The 9390-nt window shown below is 44.0% G+C and overlaps 1 long non-coding RNA gene across 1 annotated transcript; it reads left to right on the forward strand.

Annotated features, from left to right (window-relative positions):
• Window positions 1–492: 492 nt before the first annotated feature.
• LOC144153798 (uncharacterized) lies at window positions 493–8853 on the forward strand. The gene is made up of 2 exons (XR_013319382.1): window positions 493–787; window positions 8482–8853. It is a non-coding gene; the product is annotated as an uncharacterized LOC144153798 (long non-coding RNA).
• The last annotated feature ends 537 nt before the right edge of the window (window positions 8854–9390 follow it).

Genomic DNA, 9390 nt, shown 5'->3' on the forward strand with positions numbered 1-9390 from the left:
ACTTAAACTCTGTCAGCCTTCGGAAGAACACCCTGCCGATAAGCGAGAATACTTTTTTTGAGACTACGAAGACTGAACATCCCGACCTCGAGACGTGCCTGCGACATTCTTTTGACAAATGTATTATACCACATTACCTATTTAGGCAAACAGGCAAGAACAATGGCGAAAAGAAGCAATTTCTATCGATGGTAAAAACAAGAGCCTCTATTGCCGCTGTGTGCGTATCTCTTACTGATGTCGGGAATTGTGGCGTTGCGGCGCGGCGAATGAACGCATTGCCACCGGAGCAGGTCGCCGCACTTCTATCGTTGTGGTGGGACGGGAACAGCGCCGTCGCCCTGTCCGACTTCTGAAATGGTTCAGCGCATGGCCTGATTATGCTTATCAGCACACACCTTGTTTCTTTCTTTTATTTTTTTAGGCAATCGAGAAGCTAACCGTCGTTAGATAATATTTCAGACAGCGTCGCTATAGAACAGGTCGCAACAGGAATCGACTTGCCCCTCGCATGGCGCGGATTTCTGCATCAGTTTTCTTGCATAATTAGGCAGGCAACTTCGCGTATTAAAAGGCGGTCCGCAATACCTCGCAGGTGGGAGCACAGACATTTACTGCTGAAGTGGCACAGTTGGGGGCCCCTTCTTCGGGTCCTTCCAATTGGGAAAACTACCAGATGCAAGAGGGCCGACTGCCTTACTCGGCCGTCTGTCGCCTGCCATTCATCAGAACCCCAGCACACCCGGATTGTGTGATGGTTGCAAAAGATATGAATGGCAGTGTCCACGTAAGTTTGGAAGCTGAGCACTTCAGTGCCTGTTCCATGCTGGCTGAGATGCCATTCCCCTCCAATGGTACTCGTGGCTGGGGAAAAAAGCAATTTTAGTGTTTTCTTTTCGCTTTTTATTTGACCTCCCGCTGTGTACAGGACCTTCTAATTATCTCTGCCTCATGGTTGCGATACGGGGCCACAACTTGGCCTAAATAGATATATTCGCTCACCATCTCCACTTCCTGGCCACGTATCTCAAACCGCTGGCTCTCCCAAGGTTATTGGGTTTTACTTTATCTTTCTACATAATAATTTTCACGCCCACGGCTGTACTCGGCTTGTCCAGTGTGGTAAGCATGTTTGCAATTCGTCCCTCGAGTCACTCAGCAAGGCAACGTCATCAGCAAATCTGAGGTTACTCAAGTATTCTCCATTAACCCTTCCGCCCACGTCTTTCCAATCCATCGTTTTCAATACCTCTTGTAAATTGGCCTTGAATAACATTGGAGAGATTGGGTCTCCTTGTCTGACGCCCTTTATTAAAGGTATTTTACAGCTCTCCTTATGGTGGACGATAGTAACTGCGAACCGATTGTAGATATCCTCTAGTATTCCCACATAACGATCGTCTACACCCTGATTACGCTATGGCTGAATGACTGCTGCGCTTTCGACCGAGTATAAGATCGAACAAAGCATGGCTGGTCGACCTTTCCAATTCGCTTGAAATTTTTTTACCTCATTCCCGCATGTATGTAATGTGCGGATTCACAAATATTTTCGGTGGAAAAAATTTTGGCCGTCTGAAAAAAAATTTGGAACCCACCCGCGTGGACCCCGGCCGCTACCTGCCCATGCGCCGCGGCCAAATTTAGCGACGTCTAGCAAAAAAATACTAATCAGGCGGGAATGGTAATGGTAAGGCGGGAATGGTAATCTACGCCTGGTGTAAATTTCGCGCCCAAAATATCGTTGGCTAGAAGAACATATATTTTTTATAATAAATTTCCAAATCTTGCTCTGAGCGCAGTTTGTTGTGTACTTTGCGGGCCAGTATTATCGTAAGTAATGGAGCTAGAGCGTTAAAATGTGAATGAAGGCTGCTCCTGGCAAGCACAAATAAGGGTCGTAAATATCGTGTCTGTGCACACTACGGTTAAAAAGTAAATGGCGCACAATTATGGAGAAAAAACTAAAACACTCCGATTTCACAGGCTTATTAAAAAAAACACTTCTTCGAGTTTGCTGAAATTCTCCCCAGATGTTAACCTGTGAATGTACCTAAATGATCATTAAAAACATGTTGCATCATTTTGTTCCTGACGCGCCTACAGCGTGAGAAAAAAGCCTGGTTGGCCAGGTCCTCACAAGATCCTGAGACACGAAACAGTCAGAGCAACTTCCAGTGAATGTGCAGACGTTTGATAATTTTTTTGTACCAAAGGCAAACGATTACTTATTGATAGTATTGCACAGAATTCAGAAGAAAAACTGAAATTTTTATGTGAATTTTGGAACGAAAGTAAACAATCTGCGCACCGCTAAACGTGTACTCTTTGAAGAAAAAACGGAGGAACTCCAGATTCACGCGCATTTAAAAAAAACGCTTCTTCGAGTTTTATTAAGCTTTCCACGGATATTTTCCTCGTAATATAATTGCGTGAGCCATTAAAAAAACTCGCATCATTTTGATCACTGAAAAGCAAAAGAGCCTTGTCAAGCATGCTCGTCACAAGGAGCTGAGACACAAAACGATGATTGTGACTTTCTGCAGATTTCCCTTATTTATTTTGTAGAAAGGGCAGAATATCTTCTGAGAAAAGGAGAATAGAATAGCCAAGAAACATTAACGAAGTCAACGTTTGAAATGACAGCGTTCCATCGGCACCCCATTAATACCGTGCAGCCACTAGCTGTTTATTTACACGTTGCTTGCTGCATCAATGTTCACAGTTTCCTCAAAGGGGCACAAACAGTCCGCGCTGCACATAGTTTGCATATATCTGCTTCTGTTGACTTCGTTAAACGGCACACGTGCCAGGACTGTATGCCGAGAAAGGCACACACTGTTTGCCATTCTTCCTTTTTTGTTTCGCGACGGCTGGAAACTTCTTTCCCCTCGAGGTATATGAAGTGAACGCCCTTGATCTTCTCAGACAACACAGTTACCATGTCTTTTGCCGTCTGAATCGCATTTCTTAGTGGTTCTCTTAGGTTGTAAACTGTCGCCTGGTGTTTGACGATTCCCCCAACTCCGTCGCAGGCATTCTTTCCGTGCCCTGTTGCGGAAAATATCCATTGCGTTTCATGAAGCTGGTGCAACGCAATGAAACTCATGAAGCTGGTACCTGTTTTTAAAGTGACTGGCAGCTCCGTCACTCACATAAGTCACCTTGGAGTACAGTGGCAGATTGTTGTCTACCCACAGCCTGATTTTTTCTAAAGCCAAGCAGGCATGCGCAGAGTCATGGCAGATGTCATCGCTTGCAACCACAACACTATGACAAAAGAGACTGAGTAACAAGCTAAATATATACAAAAAGAATAATAAAATCAGAATACTTAAAAGGAATAATAAAAAGTGATGAAATGAAGATTAAAATGCGACCGTAGTCAAACAGTGGGGAGGTAGCGCAAGGCACTCTCCCAATGTGACAGAACTGAAAACTTGTAACCGTTCGAACGCATGCAGCCCCTTTTCTTCCAGTCCCCTCTTTCGCTCTTTCTGTCAGCCAAGTCCCCGCCGACGCATACGGTTGAAAAAGCCAAAAAAACACTCGACTCAAACAAAAAAATGAAGATCCCACATGTGTCGTCCCGGACCCAACCGGGCTCAAGGGCGTTTGCCTTCCTGTTTTGTCGCTAATTCGGTAATTGAACCAGTGTGTCCGGAGAAGGGCCGAAGAGGGGCGTGCTACCTGGAGACGTTAGCCGCGCCGGGGTCGTGTGTGGCCGATGTCCGTTTTTAATACTTGCCTTGTGTGCAGCCGACCGGACGGGCTTCCGTTGAACCTTTGATTCCAGGCGACCGAAAGTTACGTCCAGGCGAGTTAAAAAACAAGACTGCGTGCACCTTGTCAAATAGGTGATCTTATGAACCAAATACAGCGCATCAGGGCAGCAGTGCACACAAAAAAAGAGCGTTGATAATGTAAGACAAAGAGTGACCGCGGTTGGGGAAATCTAGAGGAAGCTATAAAAATAGATCCGAAAACCTTCAAATTGCGCGTTTTACCACCATACATTGCAGCGGTTTCGCCACCGCACGACTGTATCCGCGCTGTGCTTAGAATGACGCACGATATTTCTAGGGCTCACACAAGTACGTTTGGAGGAAAATATCCGTGGAATGCTTCATAAAACTCGAAGAAGCGTTTTTTTTTAAATGCGCGTGAATCTGGAGTTCCTCCGTTTTTTCTTCGAAGAGTAGACGTTTAGCGGTGCGCAGATTGTTTATTTTCATTCCAAAATTCACATAAAAATTTCAATTTTGCTTCTGAATTCTCTGTAATAGTATCAATAAGTAACAGTTTGCCTTTGGTACAAAAAAAATTATCAAACGTTTGCACATTCACTGGAAGTTGTTCTAACTGTTTCGTGTCTCAGGATCTTGGGAAGACCTGGCCGACCAGGCTTTTTTCTCGCGCTGTAGGCGCGTCAGGAACAAAATGATGCAACATGTTTTAATGATCATTCAAGTACATTCACAGGTTAACATCTGGGGAGAATTTCAGCAAAATCGAAGAAGTGTTTTTTTTTTAATAAGCCTGTGAACTCGGAGTGTTTTAGTTTTTTCTTCATAATTGTGCGCCATTTACCTTTTAACCGTAGTGTGCACAGACACGATATTTACGACCCTTATTTGTGCTTGCCAGGAGCAGCCTTCATTCACATTTTAACGCTCTAGCTCCATTACTTACGATAATACTGGCCCGCAAAGTACACAACAGACTGCGCTCAGAGCAAGATTTCGAAATTTATTACAAAAAATCCATGTTCTTCTACCCAACCATATTTTGGGCGCGAAATGTACACCAGGCGTAGATTGAACATAAAATTACTATTCCCGCCTGATTAGTATATTTTTTGCTAGACGTCGCTAAATTTGGCCGCGGCGCATGGGCAGGTAGCGGCCGGGGTCCACGCGGGTGGGTTCCAAATTTTTTTTCAGTTGGCCAAAATTTTTTCCGCCGAAAATATTTGTGAATCCGCACATTACATACATGCGGGAATGAGGTAAAAAAAATTCAAGTGAATTGAAGAGGTCGACCAGCCATGCTTCGTTCGATCTTATCTGAAATGACCCAAATGCTTTCTCATAATCGCTGGAGGAAACTTCTTAACAAAACTTGTTGAGCTAGTTGGTTTATGCTTATTGGAATAAATAAAAGGGGTGCTAAGCAGACGAAGACTAAATAGAAACACACACCACGTACAGGCGCCATACATAAGAGTTGGGTATATTTCGCACACTTCTCCATCTGTGATTGATCGTATGAATATGGTTCGTTGTTGAATAGCCTTTACTAAACCGTGCTTATTCATTAGGTTGACTGAAATCTCAGGTGGCGAAAATTCTGTTAGCGATTACCTAGGTAGACAGCTCACTGGGCGGCCTGTATTTTTTTCCGATCGGACTGATCAGCCTGTAGTTTTTCAAGTCCTTCATGCCACCTTTCTTATTAATTGCGATGATGCTCGCGTTCTTCGAAGATTCCGGTACAGTCGCGGTCATTAGGCATTGCGAATAGGGGTTTGCCAGCTTTTATACTGCAATTTGCCCGCCATCGTTCAAAACGTCGGCTGTTATCTGATCCTCACCGCGTGCTTTGCCCCCTTGCATTTTTTCGAAGCCTTGTTTACTTCTCGGTCGTTACTGGTGGGATGTCCATCTTTGTGAACTACTTCCTCGTTCGGTATTATCCTGGATGTTATGGCTACTGTACAGATCTCTATAGAACTCCTCAGCTACTATTTTATTCTTATTTGTTATGACATTGCCGTGCTTGTCAAGTGCATACATCTAATTTTTCACTATGCCAAGACACCCGTTCACTGCTTTCAAGCTGCCCCCGTTCTTTACAGCGTGCTCGATCCTCTCCAAATTGTACTTGGGTATGTCAGCTGTCTTACGCCTTTTAAATTACTTCGAAAGCTCCTCTAGTTCTATTCTGTCAGCTGTGGCGGAGATTGTAATGCTTTCGCGCTTCCTAAATAATTCCTTCGTCACCTGAAAAAGCTTACGAGTATGTTGTCTAGGTATCCTCCGACTTCTAGCCAACCAACGACGTCTAGTGCACACTCCGTGATAATGCTTGTTAGATTGTCGCTCTTGTTTTGTGTCGTATACTCTGCTTCCTCTGTTTGAGCTAAATATCGGTTCTGCAGCGCGATCCAGAATTCTCCAACTTACTGTCTTACTGTGAGCTTATTTTTCGGCCTCTTTTGTACCAGGGTTTTACGCTCCCTCCTCAAATTTAGCCTAATTCGAGATCCTACCATACGGTGGTCACTTCACCTAACCATTCCGAGCCCTTGCACATCCTGCACGAGGCGAGGGTTCTCGCATAGTATGAAGTCTATTTTTTATGCTCCCCATTTGGCCTCCTCCACGTCCACTTGCGGCTCTTCCGTTTGCAGCAGAACGTAATCATTATGCGTAGATTATTCCTTTCGGTGGACTCGACTAATAAGAACCCTTTATTATTCCTATAACCAAGACCATAGTTCCCCACTGCCTTGTCTCCAACGTTCTCCTTGCCTGCATGACATTCTAAGTCTCCCATAACTACGTTGTACTGTGACTTTACTTTTCCCATTGGCGATTACACATCTTCATAGAAGCTTTCAACTATCTGGTCGTTGTGCCTAAATATAGGCGCGCAGTTGCCCTATACCACCTTGAATTGTTACCCTTTATTAGGCCTAATTAGAAGACCCCCTACACTTTCGTTAGGCTATAGTATTCCGCTATGTTGCCAGCTATCCTTTTACTGACTAGAAATCACACTCTCAGTTCTCTTCTCTCCACTAGAGCACAGTAACATAGGACGTGCCCATTTTTAAACACTCTAAAGGAATATTCCCCGCACACATCTGGATTCTCCTAGCTAGATTAAGTTCTCGTGTTAGACGTTGCCAGGTTCAGATTTCATTGGAGGACTGTCCGGAAACAGGGATTCTATAGTCCCCTCTGATGTGTCACAGGTCTGACCTCCGCCGTGGTCAATTGCTTCGCAGTGACTGGAGACTGAGGGCCCGCGGTTAATAAGAACGAGGTGGAGTGTATATGGCAGGCATTCTCAGATAATTAGTTACAGCCTATCATTGTCCTTGAAGAATAAAGTGTATGACAGCTGCATTTTATTGGTACTCACATACGGGGTAGAAACTTAGAGGCTCACTAAAAGAATTCAACTTAAATTGAGGACGACTCGGCGAGCAATGGAATGAAATATGGTAAGCGTAGCATTATTCGACAAGAAGAAAGTGGAATCGTTCAGGGAACAAACACGTGTTAAGGAGATATTAGTAGGAGGTAAGAAGAAATGGGTGTGGACACGGCATTGTAATGCGAGTGCAAGATAACCGTCGGTAATTATAGGTAACAGAGTGAATCCCTAGAGAAGGCAAGCATTCCAAGGGGCGGAAAAAAGTTACATGGGCGGATGAGATTAAGAAATTTGCGGGGATAAATTGACCGGAGTTAGCACAGGACCGGGATAATTGGAGATCTATGGGAGAGGCCTTTGGCCTGCAGTTGGCGTAAATAGGTTGATGATGATGATTTGTACAGGACATGCGTCAAGATGTAGTATTTGTTTTGTAGTGATGCGTTTTCGCGCTAACCTTTCTATTTTCTGTAGTTGTTCTTTAACGGCTTTAAGTGTAAAGGGAGCCGAGAAGTGGGCATTCCTCGTGCCCTTTGTCTCGGATTCCCCTTTCGCTTCAGAAAGAAACAGATAAACTACAAACTTCCAAACAGTTCGTTCGATTTCAACCTAGGTGGCTCAATTTTAAATCTTTTGTCTTAAGCACCTTGGGCGAACTGCGTTGTGTTCCCTCCTACAAACACGTTTTAATTTTTTCCGCAAGGCAAGTAAGCTTCATACATGAAAACGCACCACACACATGAGAGAGGTAGGGTTATGTTCTGTTGATTCAATTGCGAACTTCGAGAGCTCTATTGAGATACTTCCCAAAATTGTGTGGGGTTTAAAAATAAACGACTGTTCAATACATTTGATCACTATTATGCCATTAAATTATGTAAAAAAATTTAGTGTCTCTTACAACAACAAAGTAAACCACCCATTAGGTGGAAACGACTTTTAAAAAATGTATGTATTATTAATAAATTCAAGGAAAGAAGCATTACGCAAGGTATTATCTGAAGACGTGTATAAGTAAGCCCTGAAAGTACCGTTGCATAAAAAATGTTTCAAGCGAATGACGCTTAGAGATTGGCTTCCGTGTATACTGAGCACCCCAGTGTACACTGAGCATAAGTGACGTTACGATAGACTACAGGTATACCTCCGTTCGGAATGAGATTGGGGAAGAGACTTTGTATGCGTGATTTCAGGTTTATATATTACTGTCTTTGAGCCATTAGCCATCCAGCGTGCCTTTATATAGCGATAACATAAAACTGCGATGTTGCTTAAAATCTGCATTTGGTTACCACACCGCTTTTCTCTTCCTAACAGGTGGCCACGTTTTCAGATCCCGATGCTCTGAGTGTGCGATTGAAGGAGTCGTATCAGGACGGCCTGGGATTTGCCCCCGTGATGGCCTATTACATAGACCTGGATGACTTTGACGGCGAATGTGGGAGAGGACACTCACCGGTCTTAAAGGCTTTGGCTGCCGGACACCCATAAGCTGTTCAACATCAGCGTGAGACCATCAGATATGTGAACCCATCAACTGACACACTTGTTTTTGACAGCCTACGCTGATAACGCCACAGCTCCGTTCTGAGAAAATTCATTACGTTTTCTTACATGTTCTCTAATGCTCTGAATTATCTCTGGTTTTAAGTTCACTCCTCCTAAAGAATGAAGATTCAATAAAGATAGCAGCACAAGTACCACTGTCTCCTAAGACCCTGAATTGGCCACTCTTCTCACATTTTTCTGTTCAGCCTTGACACTCCATCATCTTACCTAATCTTGCAACAAAGTTTCGTAGTGATAGCAAGACGGAGAGGAACGACCGACTATACGCCTAAAGTTCAGGGTGATCTCCACTACCAGAAGAATATAGACTTCGCACAGTATAACGGTGTTAGTTGCACTCTTACTGATCTGGTGCACCACCAACTACACTGACATTGGCCACAACTGGTTCGAGCGAGCGAACCCAAGGGGGTTCGGCTCTCTCCGCGCGCATGCTCATCACTCCAGGGAGAAGCGAAAATATTTATGGTGCAGGGGCTTAATACGTGAGCAACTACGATGAAAAAAAAAACACTGTACATTTTACTTTACACTTAGCTTAATTTGGGTGTTAGGTTATCACCTTTTACTGCAACGCAGTATATGTTCTTTGGTCTCTTGCGGGTAAAGAAACTCCCAACGTGGCTAGGAATGCGGAGGGCGCTCTTTACTCACGGA

Source organism: Haemaphysalis longicornis, unplaced genomic scaffold (assembly GCF_048455015.1).
Source record: "Haemaphysalis longicornis isolate Haplotype H1 unplaced genomic scaffold, Haemaphysalis longicornis Haplotype H1 scaffold_9, whole genome shotgun sequence".
NCBI lineage: Eukaryota > Metazoa > Arthropoda > Arachnida > Ixodida > Ixodidae > Haemaphysalis > Haemaphysalis longicornis.